Source organism: Buteo buteo, chromosome 17 (genome assembly GCF_964188355.1).
Source record: "Buteo buteo chromosome 17, bButBut1.hap1.1, whole genome shotgun sequence".
Taxonomy (NCBI): Eukaryota; Metazoa; Chordata; class Aves; order Accipitriformes; family Accipitridae; genus Buteo; species Buteo buteo.
This window is the reverse complement of record NC_134187.1, coordinates 5,853,848-5,870,164: the sequence shown is the minus strand read 5'-3', so window position 1 is coordinate 5,870,164 and position 16,317 is coordinate 5,853,848. Positions and strand designations below refer to the sequence as shown.

Sequence of the window (16,317 nt, the reverse complement as noted above, 5' to 3'; positions counted from 1 at the left end):
TCTTCCCATGCTGCAGGCTTCAGAATAATAATGTACTTCGCAGTATTTCATAAATTATTAAGGAATCTAGAGAATGTGCATCAGTGCTCCTAATTGTTAGTTCCCCTCACCTGTTCCCTCCTTTTTCTTCTTACCTATTTTAGCCCTTTTTGTTCCATTATTCCTTATTCTTGAAAACTCTTTCATTACTAGATGAATGAAGCCTTCCTTTCTCTTTTCAAAACATCCCTAAAGCAAAAACTGTGTGCCAGCAATGTGTGCATACACAAACTCTCATGTCTATTGGGGCAGGAATTTTTTTTTTTGTCTGGTCTCCTTTCTTAAACTTTCTTAAATGTAACTTTCTATGCCTAGTAGGAGCCTGAATGCATTGTATTCTTCTGTAGTCATGTTTTTTCCTACAAAACTTCCATGCTTTAGAGGGCTTGGTAAGTAAAGTTATATTCCACTTTTGACCTTGTTGATACAAATTAAGGTATCACCCTGACTACTGCTTGCTTAATTTGTGAGAACTTTGAAAAACTAATCATTATGGCCCAATATATAGGATATATACAGTGCAATGAATGATTATTTTGGGGCAAAAAAAACCCACAATTTTTATAGCTTGTCTAAGTGGAATCACAGGAAAGTTGAAGTTGGAGGGAATCTCGGGTGGTCATCTAGCCCAACCAGCGTTTTCAAAGCAAGGTCATCTGGATCAAGTTGCTCAGAACTGTGTCCAGTTGTGTTTTTTTAATATTTCCAAGGATGGAGACTACATAAACATCTCTTAGCAGCCTGTTCCAGTGGGTGAATACCCTCATAGTAGAAGAGTCTTTTTTTTTTTTCTTTATGTTGAAGTGAAATTCCCTGTATTTCAGTCCAGGCCCGTTGTGTCTCCAGATGGGCTTTGGCTTTCCTAACACCATTGCTTGGACAATGTCTCTCTACTCCTCCTGGGTCACTTGTCCCTGCTTCTACCTCTTCTATGCTTCCTTTTTATGTTTGAGTTAAGTTAGGAGCTCCTTGCTCATCCAAACAGGCTTCCTGCCTCCTTTGCTTGTTTTTCTGTTCATTGTGATGGACCGTTCATGAGCTTGGAGGAGGTGATCTGTGAAAATCAGCCAGCTCTCTGGATCCCTCTTCTCTCCAGGTCTGTATCCCATTGGATGCCTCTGTAGCCTTGTGTCCTTGAAAAAAAGATTGTGAGTATTGTCCTCACGTTCTGGTTTTTGTCCCCAGTGTATTTCTAGTTTTTCAGTTATAATTGGCAAGGTTTAAGCTTGAAATTTTTTTCAGTCATGGGTAAGTTTCAGCTTGTTAAATTCATATTGTAAAACTAATGCCATTTCCCAAGCCTTGGGGATATCCTGCCTGTGTAATTACAGGTTTATGCTGCAACTATGTAGACGTGATTATTACCAATACTATGAATAATTGCACTACTTGGCTGGTTTGTGGTCAGGCACTGTCTAGTACCTAGATGTGGAATAGTTAAAATAAAAAATAAAACAGAAAATTGCTGAAATGCTTGTAAGTAATGCTCCTGACTGGCAGTTTTGTTTTCTATGGTTGTGCAGGTATGATGAGACTTAATTGACAATAAATCCTGCAAGGTGAAAACTCCTGGCTTTTGTCCTAGTTACTGGAAAGAAGATAATGTGTAGGGAGCGTTATACAATTTTACTGTTAATTTGAAAGCAGTCCTTTCCCACCCCTCCTAGAAATACTATTTCATAAAAACAAATGTAAATAAAGGGCTGCATATGTTACATTGGAAGTTAGTTCTGGTAAAGAAACTACTCAGGAATAGAATTGGTGATTATATGAACATTACCACTTTTATTGCCTTATATCATTTAATGCTTTTTCTTATGTATAAGTAGTGACCCAATTTTTTCACCCATCCCTCTGACAGAACTTGACTTCAGGGGCTTAAAACAGGATGTTGTTCCTGTTTTGTGTTCCCCTCCTCCCCAGCTGTGACTCTGTGTAATGATCTATCATGAACACAGGCCTGGAAAGCTTTAAATCCTGAGGTTTCCTTTGCAGTCAGAAACTTAGAGAATATAGGAAATTAACAGTAGCTGGAAGTAGGAGTAGTACTAGTTAGGAAAGCTGTTGACTGTTAGTATGTAATACATAATACCAATTTTCATTTCTATGTACTTCTTTAGTGACAATTAAAACTAGGTAATTACTATGACAGGGTAAATGATCTTTTGGAAGACAATATTTATTTCTGTATACATCATACGTTTAAATCACAGTTAGTACTGTGCTTACTGGCTAAACAGGTGATAATTACAGCTGATTGTGGCCAAGAAATAGTATTCCCAGTATGGGTGCACTAGTGATAAAAGCAGGGTTAAAATACCTTTCTGATTGAAGTAAGGATTATTATATATTTGGATTAGAGAAGAAGAGGAAGTGTTCGGAGGGAGAAGGAAAATAAATGAATCTGTATAAATACAAGCCCAAAATCTTAGGATGCTAATAAACTATCCCATGGACCACATAAATTGAGAGAAACCTTTGGAGCAAAACAAAGTAGCATTTACGTGCTTATCCTCCCTTTCATTTTGGTTCCCCTGTATATTTAATTTTCAGCTTCCTTGCCTGTATTTAGTTTCTTTAGGATAAATGGCAAACACCAGTGGATCCTATTGCTGTAGGTACCTTGATCATGATGACGTGTATACTAGTGTACTTGAGCAGTGCCCAGCATCTTGGTTATGTTGCTGTAAGATATTCAAATGATATTGGGTGGTTTTCTACTTTGCTGAAGTTTAGAGTTGAAACTAGCAATGCAGAAATATATGTGAGAAAAGTTTCTGATGGCTAGGATTGTCCATGCAAGCTTTCTTAGAGATTCAGGGTAGTGGGGAGAATACTTGAATCCAAAAGACTGTCAGAAAATGTGGCACTAGATTTAAAATCAGATCTGAAAAATCATTATGTGATAATTTAAGGGTAAGAAATGTGGTTAAGACTGAGAAAAGCACAGGTAAGTTAGTGAACATACAGTTTCAATAACTTAGAGTTAGCTTAGTTCTGGAATAGTTTCAGGCCCATGGAAAACAGTCCTTTATTCTTTTTCAAGCATTTGCTTTTTCTAAGGAATCCTGTAGCTCTAGTCCTACCAAGAGCAACAGAAGGACCTTTATTTATGAATTCCTGTAAAGCATTTCATGTTTATTCCTCTTATTGTTACAGAATTTCTCTTTGGTAAGGGAATTCCCTCTGTTTCTGAAGAGGATTTGAGGAGGGGAAACAGAGATGGAAAACAGTGATTTGCAGATCAGCAGGAAGGGAAGACAGCAACCAATAAAGTGAAAGTGATGTTCCTGTGAAAATAAATGTAGTAACAAGTAACCATCTTTTCAGTAACTAGGACAAAATCTCATTTTTTGTGGTGTTAAACTATTCAGTGTATTAAAAGTAATGTGAAAATCTCAGTTACACATGAATATTTAACTGATATGTGAGCTCTAAAACTTTGGTTTGTGATTTGTCTCCAAAAATGGTACTTTGAAAGAAAGTATTCTGGAGTGGCAGATCACAAGTACGTGTTGAAGCTTAAAATGTTTTTCTTTGCCCTTGGTGGTGTTTTCTCATCAGCTTTATATATATCGTTAGTTATTTTTGCTAGGGATTAATTCAATTTAACATTTGGAGAGAACAGTGCTCTCAGAAGTAACAGCCACTTTCTTGTGGCTCAATTTTTTTTTTCTTATTTTAAAAGTAATTTTAAGATTGTAGACATGTTGATGCCATGTGAGAGGAGAGACTGCTGTTTTGCAGGTTCTTGTAAGCACAAATGAAAGGCTAAACAAGGTCAATCACATCGACTCAAGTTCCTGCTGTAGTTGACATAACCCGCTCCACAAGTATGGAGAGTAAGGAGAAATAATCTAAGACAAATTAAATGTGAATTGGATATTATTTTTCAATTTCTCACTTTTAAAACCCACATTCATACAATGGGGTGCTAACCTATCCTTTATTAACAGTTTTTTCTAATATCTGGAAGGATTCTTGTATTTAACATGAAGTCTGTTTAAGCTCTTTTTCCAAAACTGGACTGCTAATACTGTGAGCTGTTGGCATTGGAATTCATTCACTTCATGTAATTCTGCAACAGTTCTCAGATCTGCAGAGTGTTGTGCTCTCAATGCGATGCTCATTCAGCCTGCCTTTAACTCTCTCATCCCTACCAGGTTGGTATCAACATCTTGGGCATTTGCAGAGTAGTGCTGTTACTTCTCCCTGGCGTTCGGGCTGATGCGTAGGATTGTGCACTGGATGACAGGTATCAGTGTGGTACCTTCTCCAGTCATCGGTATTGCAGCACCGTCCTTTCCTGGTGGTCAGATACATGTGTCTTCAGTGAGTGGGTGTCCTAACCTGAACTCTGGTGTGATGTGCTGACACGTGTTTTATAGTCAAGGAGTATTTTTTTTTTCTTTCTCCCCATGTATATGGGAAAGAAGCTCATATCTGTAAGCATCCTAGATTTGGAATTCTGAGCGAGCAGATGTACCTGTTATCCTCAAAGGCCATTTGCTTAGATCTACAGACTTTTGGTTTTCAATACTATAACACACTTAAGAATTGAGCAATTCCTTTGACTCAAACCTATAAGATACTCATATCTCATTTGAGTAATACTGTGGGTCCCTGTAGCTGGGCCAAATCTGGTGTTGCTATCAAATTGATTTGTCAGATAAAGCTATAATGTACTTTGACACTGGTGTTTAGAAAACTTTATATATTTACATAATAAATGGAAGATTCTGTAGTGTTGCAAATAGAGAAGTTTGAAAGCGTGTTAACAGATAGGATTAGAGTACAAAAGGGGTTTTGATGCTGGTTTATGAGGTTTCATTAGTTTTGTGTCTACTTCCAAAACATCTTTAACAATTTTTTTTCTTTGTATAGCGCACTAGATTCTTCATTCAAATGCTCAGTAAAGCATTTAGCTGAAGTAATGAATATAAAATGAAAATTGCGTTTGGGGAAGGGAAGGCTCTGTTTCTGTGCTCTGATTTAAACACATTGTTTGGTCGTAATGTGTAATGCAGTAATTCAAAACTCGCAATGCTTTAGAACATTTGGGAGGAGAACCTTAACCAGGGTTGCAGTTTCCTTGCCTCAGTTTATTTGGGTAGTGGACCAGTGTAAACTGGGAGACCCAAATATTTCTTGGAAGAAGATGAAGTCCAAATCTGAACTCCAAATTTTACCTGTATTAATGACAGTACTTTTTGCACAAAATTGGAAAATGTACATAACTCAGGTTTAAAACTTGGCTTCAGTTCTTCCATCATTCATCTACAAAATGTGATAAAATACAAGGGAAACCCCAACTAAAAAGACAAAACATAAGGATACATGAGCTTAAGTACACTAAACTAAATCAAACACTGGATTAATCCTGTTTAGAAATACCACTAAATAGCATAAATGGTAGTGACCAATTACACAAGAATGGGATAGGCTATCAACTAGCTTATATTAAGAATACCTTGTGAGAAAAATTATTGCTTAATAATAGGTTTTAATCGTACCTTAAAAGGTAGGATTAGAAATTTAAAGCTTTATTCCCCAGGCATCCTGACTAAGACTGTTAAACTTTGTACTGGGATCAGACCAAAGCTTCATTTAACCCATTATATCATCTCCAGTGCTGGTCAACAGTGGATTTTAAGGAAGCAATATGAGAAAAGGGGAAACATAGGGATACTTCCACAGGATGCTTTCCTAACCTCTAGCTATGTGTAGTTCAGACTTCCTGAGCTAGAGGTGTCTTTGTTTTTAGTAGCTCTCAATGAATGTTTCTTCCATGAGTTTATCCAGCTGCTGTTTGAACCTATCTAAACTTTCAGTAGTAGCTTGCAGCAAGTCCTTTACTACTTTAAGTCTCTTCCTGCTTATGTGGCATGACTTTTGAAAGTCATAAAAATTCCCTGATCTTTGGGTAGGAGGAGTGGTTGGAAAAGTTAATGAGGTTTATCTGTTATTTCTGTAAGATAGACCTGTAAGATATTAACTGTTGTTACTAGACTATTTGGTGTATGATAAATAAAGTAACTAGAACATCAGAGTGAGACCAAACAAATGGATTTTTTTTTTGTCCTGTGTCAGTGGCTGATTAGCTGTACAATGCTGAGCAAGTTATGTCACTTTTCTATGAGGCATAATATCCTAGTACTGACTCATAGTGGTGTTTAGTGCAGGTGAGTGTTTTCTGAACCAGGACTGACTCATGTCCAGCTGTCTTTGAGCAGAGTAAGTGCAAAACTTCCTACACTTGTTAATGTAGACATGATTATTTCTCCTTTTGTAAAATGAAATGGTCGTAAACCTCATATTTAGTATGCTAAATCTATGGTGATATACTCTGACAACTATGGATGAAAGTGCTCTGAGAGCTACTTAGTCTTTTTAGACCATGTGAAGAAAGTACAGTAAGACTGTTACACTTGGTCTGTGGGTCATCCTGTGGATATTTTTAATCATAAAAGTCACATCAGCACGTAAGACTCATATTTTTAAAAAATTGGAGGACACTGCCAGTAAGCCAAGAATAAAAACTTAATACTTTACGCTTAGAATATATTCTGCTTACCTTCTTATTGTATAAATTCCCTAAAAATATCTGTAATGCTCTAAAGCTCAATGTTTATTTTCAAAATGTAATTAGCATAAGAAAATTTACCTTTTGTAACCTTTTCCTTAAACCCCATGTGCATAGAAAAAAGTATAGCTGTAACCACAAAGTAAAACCTTTGACCAATGCCTTGTAAAGTTGTTCACTGCCCATCTACTCCCCCAAATGTAACTCAAGATGTTGTCTTATCACTGGTTGGCTTTATGAAATTTGGCTAAATTTTGAATGAGTTAAGTTAATGTTAATCACTTGTATGACACAGAATTCCATTTATTTTAATTTAGAAGGTAGGGAAATCAAGCAATTTTCTAACTGACTGGATTAAAGGTTTAGTATATGCAATGAACAGAAGCTTTTGGATGAAAGTTTGATTTTTCTCATCAGAAGTTTCTGCTTGTAACATGTGAAGTAAGCTAATTTTGTCCAATTTTTATATTTAAGGAAGTGAAATAGGTCCTCTTATGAAGTTCATCTAGTAATGTAAGCTCTAATCTTTGTTTTAAAGATTCTGGAAAGTAATTTCCTTCATTTATCACCTGCCCTCTGTTGGATGACACTAGTTTTTCAGTGAAATAGGATTTTCTTTTTCAGCAGAGTATTTAGTATGGAGGCCAGGAAAACCTACAAGAAAACAGAATTTGAAATGAATTGTCTTTCAGTAGGAATGGGTACATAGAAGACACAACAGAAGAGCAAAATACTGCCACTTGCATGAGCTTCAGACCTTTGTACTGTTATAAGCAATGGGTTTCTAAGCTTTGTACCATTATAAGCTTTTTGGGGTTTAGTCTTCATTCTTGGACAGCAGTCATGGTGATTAAAGTATGTGGTGATGGATATATGGATCATCATAGCGAATCCCTGCGTGTTCGCTGGTGCTGAACCATGGAAGCAAGATCTGGGTGAGGTTGTGATGCCCCAGAGGAGCAACTGGAGTCAAAGGCGGATGGATCTCGGTATGTGACGTGGTGCAATGTGATGTGTGTGTTTGGAGAGACTGAACTCCGGGGTAGATGTTATGGGTAAATGCTAGGAAGATAGTTAAGAAGAGGAGCCTAAAATAGCATAATGTGGTGGCAGGTGAGCAATGGAGAAGAAAGATAAGGTGGGGAAAAAGTAAAATAGAGTTGTGGATAAGGGTAAGAACTGGGCTGTGAGAAATCAATATTGGGCCTGTAGGCAAAAGATAGGCACTAAACCTGGATGGCACCTGGCAATTCTGTGGATCAAAAAGAACGGAATCAACTGATTCCTGAAGTATCTGTGTTAATGAATTTGGAAAGATTAGTTCTGAGTCTCAGTATTTCTTTGCTTTGTTTTAAATGGTAGTAGATCTTTCAGGTATCCACATGGAAAAATCTTCAGAGGTGATAAATGACCTTTCGTTTTTACCTGCTACTGCGTTAAAACAAGTGATAAGTGATTAATTTCTTGACTCTTAAGGATTCCAAAACTGCTCATGATCTATGCATGCAGTAAATGTTTGCCGTGAGATTAACATGTGTGTTTATTATTTTTATTTTGGAAAAAGTATGGCAAATTGCATTTCATGAACTATGTTAAAAGAACATCAGTGTTGCAAAATGAAGGATTAAAAATTAGGAAATACCACAATAAAGGTTACCTCTGTAACCTTGGTTTATCTCCTTGTGCAGTGAAGAATGAACTGGTGCTAATTAATGTTTCTGTTTTGTGAGGATGCTGCCCTGGAAAGCTGCAGCAGTTCCTTAGCACTGATTAATACCATCTCACTAACTGACTTACCAAGGCCTTTGCTGAAGCCATTTATGGTATCAGTTGCACTGTTGATAAGCTTCACATACGGCTTTCCTCTCTCAAAGGATTTTGTGAATTATCTTCGAACAGTCAAATACTGGAATCTTGTTTTATGTAGTACTGCCAAATCTGGAACCTTAACTAAAAGTATTGTGCCAAACAGTGAGGTGAACTTGTTCTTATTATCTCATAGCATGCAAACAGTAAGGTTTTATTGTAGTTCTCCAAAATGAACTTTTGCAAGAAACAGATACCAAAAATAATGATGAGAATAGGATTTTTTTTTAAGAAAAAATGCTGCCCTTCTTGTATCTGACCATGGATGTGTTTGCCATCTCTCCCGCTCCCCATCTTCAGAAAACTACCTTTAATTCTGGTAAGTCCACTTGTGCAGATAGATCTGCCACTGGCCATTTTACTCTTTCAGTCCCAATTGTTGGAGGTACTGGTTTTCCAAGTTCCTGTTCCAGTTGTGGTAGTGCTTAGTTGTTTTTCTCTTCTTGTCAGTGGACTCTAGGTAGTCACCAAGCATGGCTACAGCAAATTCTTCTAAAGCAGCAGGCTCCTTGCTTTGAAAGACAGAGTCGTTCGGTAAAGCCTGTCCCAAATTCTCTGCTAACTGGAATCCATAACCCTAATTGTTTCTGATGGGGGAAAACCAGGAGAGAAATAATCGTTGCTAAATCGTTACCACATCACTGACTAGGATGTTCTATATCTGGTAAAAAGCACAAGTGAAGATGCAGAATTGACACTTTCGTAAACTAGGTGCCTTCAGTCCTTCAATACATGATAATATACTCTGGGGATGTGTTGTTGTCTTGTCATAAATGGTTAGTGTTCTTAATACTTGAATGAAAATTCATGTTTGTGATCATCACTTCTTATCAGACACTCTCTAGAAATGTTTATATTATGCAGTTATTCTGTAGAGGAGTCACACAAGTTTATGGCAAAACTTTATTTTAAGCTTGATTAAATTTGTTTTCTAACCAGACATAGTTTATTTGAAAAAATCTGAATAAAAGATCCTTTCTTGCAGTGCTTCCCTTTGAAGGCTATGTAAAATCTGTTTTGCTAACTCAGGAGGCTTTATTTAGCATAGCTTGATTACGTTTTTCCATTCTTTTTTGTACTGGCTGTTAGAGACCATTATATTTTATACATATCAGCATGTTGGTATTTAAAGGCTTATTCAAAATTTCCATTCTTGGATCGTTATCTGGAAAACCATTGCTAAATTTCAGTTATTTACATTTTCCTATTCCTTAAATTTGCATTCAATAAAGTCTTAACTAACCTGTAAATAGTCTCCATCAGGATATTTGGAAACCACCCTGCAAGCACTTTCAAGCTTTCTGTTCGTTTTGGTAGTTTGAGATAATAAAGAGTGCTACTTTTATTTTTATGATGCTGTTGCATGTTTCAAGGTTGGAATTTATTTTAAGTGGATAATAGTACACCACAGGTTGTTAGTTTTTCCCCTTTTGATGCTGAACAGTTGAGTATGTTGGTCAATTGCTGATGGAAATATCTCTTTAATCAAGTTGTGTATGTGGTCAATTTTAAGACAGAGAAGATATCCCAAAGTAAGAGATTTTTCTTTTCTAAAAGGCCTCTTCCTTAAGACATGAAATGAATCTTGCTGATGAGTTATGTATTAATACTTGGTTTTGAATGTGTAGCTCTCCAAGACAGAAATGGTTTGGAGTGGAGAGTATTATGTAGAAGTTAAAAGTTCTGTGGCCAACTCAGGAAGACTAGAGATTGTTTTGATTAAGTATTTAATTAAGCAAACACTTCATTTGAGTGATTTGAAATAATAGTTTTTATTTTCAGCAAGTTTACCGCAAAGTGTAGATGACTATAAATACCTGCTTTGAGTCAAAATCATTACTTAATAGTCTTGATCTGTTGCTTTTTGTAGCAATTAAATGAGTCAGCATCGGGAGACTTGAGGAAATTACAAGTAAGAAATGAATTATGGGAAGTTCATTTCTGTAAAACATTAGAAACTGGATGCTGGTCATTTTCTATACATTCATGCACTTTCATGGCTGAAAGCTAAATACTTGTACTATTTTTCAAGATTTGGAGATATAATACCTACCTTTCTAGTATTTTTATTGAGGGCATTCTTCTATTAGTGAAAAGAGAGGGTTATTTCATTGTAGCTTAATTCTTTTAACACAAGCATAGAGACAATGCTGGCAGAAAAGGGGTATCTTTTCATACCTTCTGAGGGACTTGGCCAATCAAGAAAATGGTATGTGATCTGTAGTAGCAGAACTGTATTACTGGTGTATTTTAATGTGTACTTCGAGTAATACAAGGCATTTCCATGTATTAGAAAAACAATTATAAACTAAAACACATTTCTAAGTGCTCAAAATATATATAAAATGCTCTGGCTACCTACAGTTAGTGTGATGTTGTTGTAGGAAATGTCTGTAGTTGGAGAAGACAATTAATAAAGTCCTAACTTTCAAATTACACGTCTAAAAAAAAGAACACTTTGTGAATATGTATAGTTACAGTGTTAGTAAACTCCGACATTGGTGTATTTTTTTGTACACGTATAGTACCATACTTTGGAAACAAATAGTATCCTATATATAATATGGATGTATTTTGTTTCATAGCACATGTAGCTCTATAACAAAATTTGAGTATTTAATTTATCCATTAAAAATAGCTGAAGAATATGATCACATATTCTAATACGGTTGTATACTGTATGTTAAAATTATACCTTACTGAAAAGTTTTTCTTTATTCACAGTATGTATAGGATAATTTTATCTACAGTATCTTCATGCTATCCTTCAATTTTACTTATTTGCTATTGTCATATAAAAGTTTGTATTTAAGGTGATAAGTAGATTTTAACAACACTGGAGAAATAAAGACTGATATACAGTATTGGCCATTAAAGAGCTTGGCATCCCACACAGGTGAGGGAAGATAAAGTGTAATTAGAACAGTCAGCAAAATTGTGGTTCTCCAAGAACCTTATTTCTACATAATGAAGGAAATTTAGGTGGAGGAACAGAAGTGTTTTGTGAAACAGAGAAACGTTCCAAGATTTGCAGTGAAAAAGAAAGGATGTCATTCGAAGTGCTAGAAAGCAGCAAAAAGTCAAGGTGAGGAGTGTGGATATTTATAAGCATAGTTCTTAGAGAATTTAAATTTCTTTCATTGCCTTAGCTGTAATGCCTAGGGGCCACTGCTGATAGTAATTAGGCAGGTAATAAGATGTGATCACTCCCTGATACTAACAAATCTGCCTGTTCTCCAACTATTTCCATCTACCCATCTGTCTTCTCTTTTATGGCTGTTCCCTATTAAGATTTATGTTAAACTTATTTTGTGGGCCTTTTGGCTTATCCATGTATGGTTTGCTTCTGCTTGCTTGTGCTTACAACTGTAGCCCTTCAGCCCAGAAAGCCAACCACATCCTGGACTACCTCAAAAGAAGGGTGGCCAGCAGGTCGAGGGAGGGGATTCTCCCCCTCTACTCTGCTCTGGAAGCATTTTTTTTATGATGAGGGTGGTGAGGCACTGGAACAAGTTGCCCAGAGAAGCTGTGGATGCCCCATCCCTGGCAGTGTTCAAGGCCAGGTTGGATGGGGCTTTGAGCAACCTGGTCTAGTGGAAGGTGTCCCTGCCCATGGCAGGGGGGTTGGAAATAAATGATCTTTAAAAGTCCTTTCCAATCCAAACCGTTCTGTGATTCTATGATCCCTTTAAGTCCCCAGGTTGTTACTGTAATTAAAAAAAAAAAAAAAATCACACTTAGAGATGCTACTTCTTGCATCTTCGCAGGTTTTCAAACTTGTATATTCTACATACAGTACTTCTATCTATGTAGAGTTATTTCAAGGTATTTTGAGGCTGGTCTGCCTGACATCTAGTTAGAATACATATAATAACTATAGAGTCAAATTTCACTTGTAATTAAATTTGGTGATAACATTTCAGTCCTTTCAGTGAAGATTTTGTTAAAAAGTGAGAAATGGTTTGTGTCCCCTCATGTTACTGTCACTCACTCTTTCACGGCTGGCTTTTTCTACTCATATTTCAGGCTCTTGGATGTTATCAATTAGGATTTTTTAATAAAACACACTTATAAACTTCTGTTTGTTTAAATTGTTAGACTGTTTTCCTTAATATTTTTCTTTTTTTGCCACACAGACTGTGTGTGGTCAGAAAGTTTTGAGATTGTTGTAGGAAATGCGTTACTTGCTTCTAAACTTCTCTGTACTTGGGTGGTCACTGAATGGCTAGATACTGTCACTATGAGCCATGCCACTCATTTATACATACCTTTAGTGTTTAAAATCTCTTCCTGCAGTTAATTGCTCTCATTATATTGACATTTTTCTGGCTTATAAAGGTTCAATTTTCAGGTTTATAAAGTTTTTGACAGTGTGCTCTTGGCTTGCTTGAATTTATTATGGTACAGCAAAATTTAACTTAACAAATTATCTTAAGTAGTATGTATGGCAATATGGTTTTCATTCACCTTTCTGCAGCATCTTTTATTCAGCTGTACTTTGCAAGTGATTAGGAGGGTTCATAAAAATATTGCACTGTTAGGTAGTATAGCAGTAGATCAGTTTGGTATTTTGAATCTTTTTTTTTTTTTTTCTGCCATTATATCTGTAATCTGAAAACCAAGCTGAAAAGACATGGGCTTGTCTGCATGCTCTGTTCTCTGCTAGGATGGATGTGGATGCTCTGGGACACCTTGTTTGTTTTGGTATCTGACTTACCTGCTTTTCAAAGGAGGACAGATATATTGGCTTTTACGAACACTTCCAAATTTTTGGTAGGATGTTCTTTATGGATATAATGTAGGGCTTCTGGTTTAACATCTGTTGAGATTTCTTATATATAAACCTCTTTGGTAAAGTGAGGCTCATCACTTCCTATTAGTTTTGAGCCATGGAATAAAATTTGAAAAGTTGAAGTAAAAAGTCTCTGTATCCCATCATCATTTTGGTGAAACATCCTGTCTTACTGCTTTTGTATTATTTATTACTGTTATTCATGTAGTCATTTTAAATAGTTAACTAGTAAAAATTATCCAAACCAGGTGATAAACCTGGTATTTGAATTTTCAGCATGATAAAAGCATACATCCCAAAGGATAGTTGAGTTTATCTATATTGTTCTCTGTAAGCAATAATATCTTTCAGAGGTGCTAAGTGTTAGGTGATTTTTACTGTTCTCTTCCTGATCACTGTTTTTCAGCATAATGGTGCCCATTGAAGCTGGACTTTTCTCACATTCCCTATTGTGACTAGCTACAAAGACCTAATAATTTAAGCTAATTTTGGTATTGCACCTTTATGGCATTCTCAGAAAAAAATCTTACTGTCCAAGGTGACCTAACAGGCAAAAAATCCCGTCACTGATCAAAGAGAAAGTAGCTGAGTAAGTCTGCCACTCATGGAAAGTGTAACACTCCATGGGTAGGAGATGGCGATTTCTTAGTCTTACTGTGTCATCTGTACATGACCTTCTGAAAGAAAAATAAATAAAGTGTTTTTTCATGAACAAACAGTTTGTTGGACCTAAGGGTATTGTGTAGGAGTCTTCATGGAAATGGTGAGTCCAGAGTGGCCACAGGGAAGGAAGCTTTAAAAAATTTTATACTGAGGAAAGAATAGGACAGAAAGAAGGTGTTGAGCAGGAGGAAATGAGTTGCAAGTTTTTGCAGGAGCATAGTTCCAGTGTGAGAGTTAAGTAAAGAAAAACTGAATTCGAAGTTGAGGTTAAACCATTGGAAAAATGTTTTGCTGAAAGGTTGAAATACCTATGATGCCTTGAAGTGATAGCAGTGTACAGTGGTTTCATCAGCACTTGGAAAACTTTGAGTAAGAGAACAAGCCAGAAGAGAAGCTTAAGGAGTTTAGGTGGAAAATGAATTGCATATGGTTTGCTAGTAGGGATGAAGATTTTGGAATATACAAATTGTTACTATGCTCTATTGGAAATTAAGGTAGAGCATTTCAAGTTGCAGCTGGCTTTATAGTTGATGTTTATTTGCAATGGCAAGACACTGGACCGTGCAAGTAGGTAGGTTTCCATTAGTGGCATTCATAAAGAATGCTTGAGGCAGAAAAATGGAAGTATCAATACATGAACTTATGGATTTCATTAACAAAAAATTAATGTCAGTATTAGGCAAAATTTAATCAGCCTGAGTTGAGATTTGGACACTGAAATCCACCTAAGGCTCAGACAGCGGTTACGTCCCATAAGTTTTTGAAGACTACGTAGTCTTTTGTATAACTTACATAGTTTACCACCCCCCGTGGGAATTTAAACTGAATGATGATCAGAGGTCCCCTCCAGCCTAAATTATTCTATAATTGTGTTTAGTGTGATAGTTTACAGCATACTTAGCTTTACTTCCTCAACATATGCTCAGAAATGCCTATTCTGGGGAAGTGGGCATCTGTCTCCCATCTGTCTCCTACTGACAAACAGGTTTAGGAAGACAGACACTTGAATTCTGCCCTTGTATTCCAGAGAAAAGTTAAATATAATATGGACTATAGTGTTAATGATGCCCATTTTTTCCGAGTGCCCTCATGGCATCTGGGAGGAGTTGTAGCCCGACCTGCAGGCAGCTGGGTGGGTCTTGCGTCCCAGGGGTTTGCCTTGCACCCACAGAATTGGGTATCAGAACCCAGAGGGTCTTCAGAGTTGCTCTGTGCCTTGATGCTACTGAGCTGGACCAAGGTGCCACCAGGGACAGAAGTCACAGGTACCAAACTGAGGACTTGACCCTTCATGAGGTGCATGTTCATGGAGAAATTATGGAAAGCTGGAGTTGTGATACCTATTCATAGAGCTGGTTGCATCCAACTATGGTTTAAAGCAAGTATTCTTACATTTGGTAGGGAGGTGGTTTGGAACCAGCTTGTACCCCTTCCCAAGGGAATGTCCTACATGTCTACGGTGGCATGGATTGGGAACAGGATTATCTTACTGGTGTGGACTCATCAGAGGACAGAAAATTACTAGAGGAAAAGATAGAATAGATTTAATGAGCAGGTGTGACACTGGAGTATAAGAGGCTACTGTAAAGAATAAAGAGTTTTTTGTAGTTTAATTCTCTGTAGAGTAATGGCTCCTTGTAAAAGTTACTCTGTTATAGTTAACTCAAATTTCTTCTGAGATGCTACAATTTAAAAATCATTGGGTAGTGTGTTTCATAGTCAAACATACTGTAATTAATACTTTTAGTCTGATTTATAACGGTATGTACTTTTCATTTAATTTTAAAGTTTACTTTGTGCTAGTATCTCTTTTTTCCTTTTCTCTTTAAATACATCTTTCATTTAGTGTCTACAGATCTTCAGTGCTGACTATGTGAAATCTTACTTGCTATGATTTGAATTGTGGCATCATAAATTAAGGTACTGAGAGGTTACCAATTTTATTTTCCTGCCTGGGCAATGTACTGCAGAGAAAGTAAAACAAATTTAACAAATACAGAAATTTAAAATGCATAGGTTTCTGTGCTGTTAACATAATTTTTGAATGTGAGTATTGAAGTTGAGACCTTCTCTTCAGTATATTGATGTTGGAAAATGAAGAGTCTGTGTGGTGACTGAATTTCCATTGACACTTTTTTGCCATTTCTAGCAGTACTTACTTCAAACATTGAACGTTTAGCCCCTGTTATTTCAACTGTTCCTTGAAAATGGCTATTTCAAATCAATATTAAAGCTACGTGTCTCATGCTGGCCTGTCACGTGACAATGTCATTTATTTTCACTTTTAAAATCGCTGATCACAGTGGAAAATAACTTTAAATACAGTTTTAGCTATTTTATTATATCTATAGGTATTTTTACAGCTTAACTCTCT

At 36.4% G+C, this 16,317-nt stretch overlaps 1 protein-coding gene across 1 annotated transcript in view; it reads left to right on the top strand.

Moving 5' to 3' along the window:
• The window catches only part of SUPT3H (SPT3 homolog, SAGA and STAGA complex component), a 280,364-nt gene that overhangs the window by 78,582 nt on the left and 185,465 nt on the right, over window positions 1-16,317 (top strand).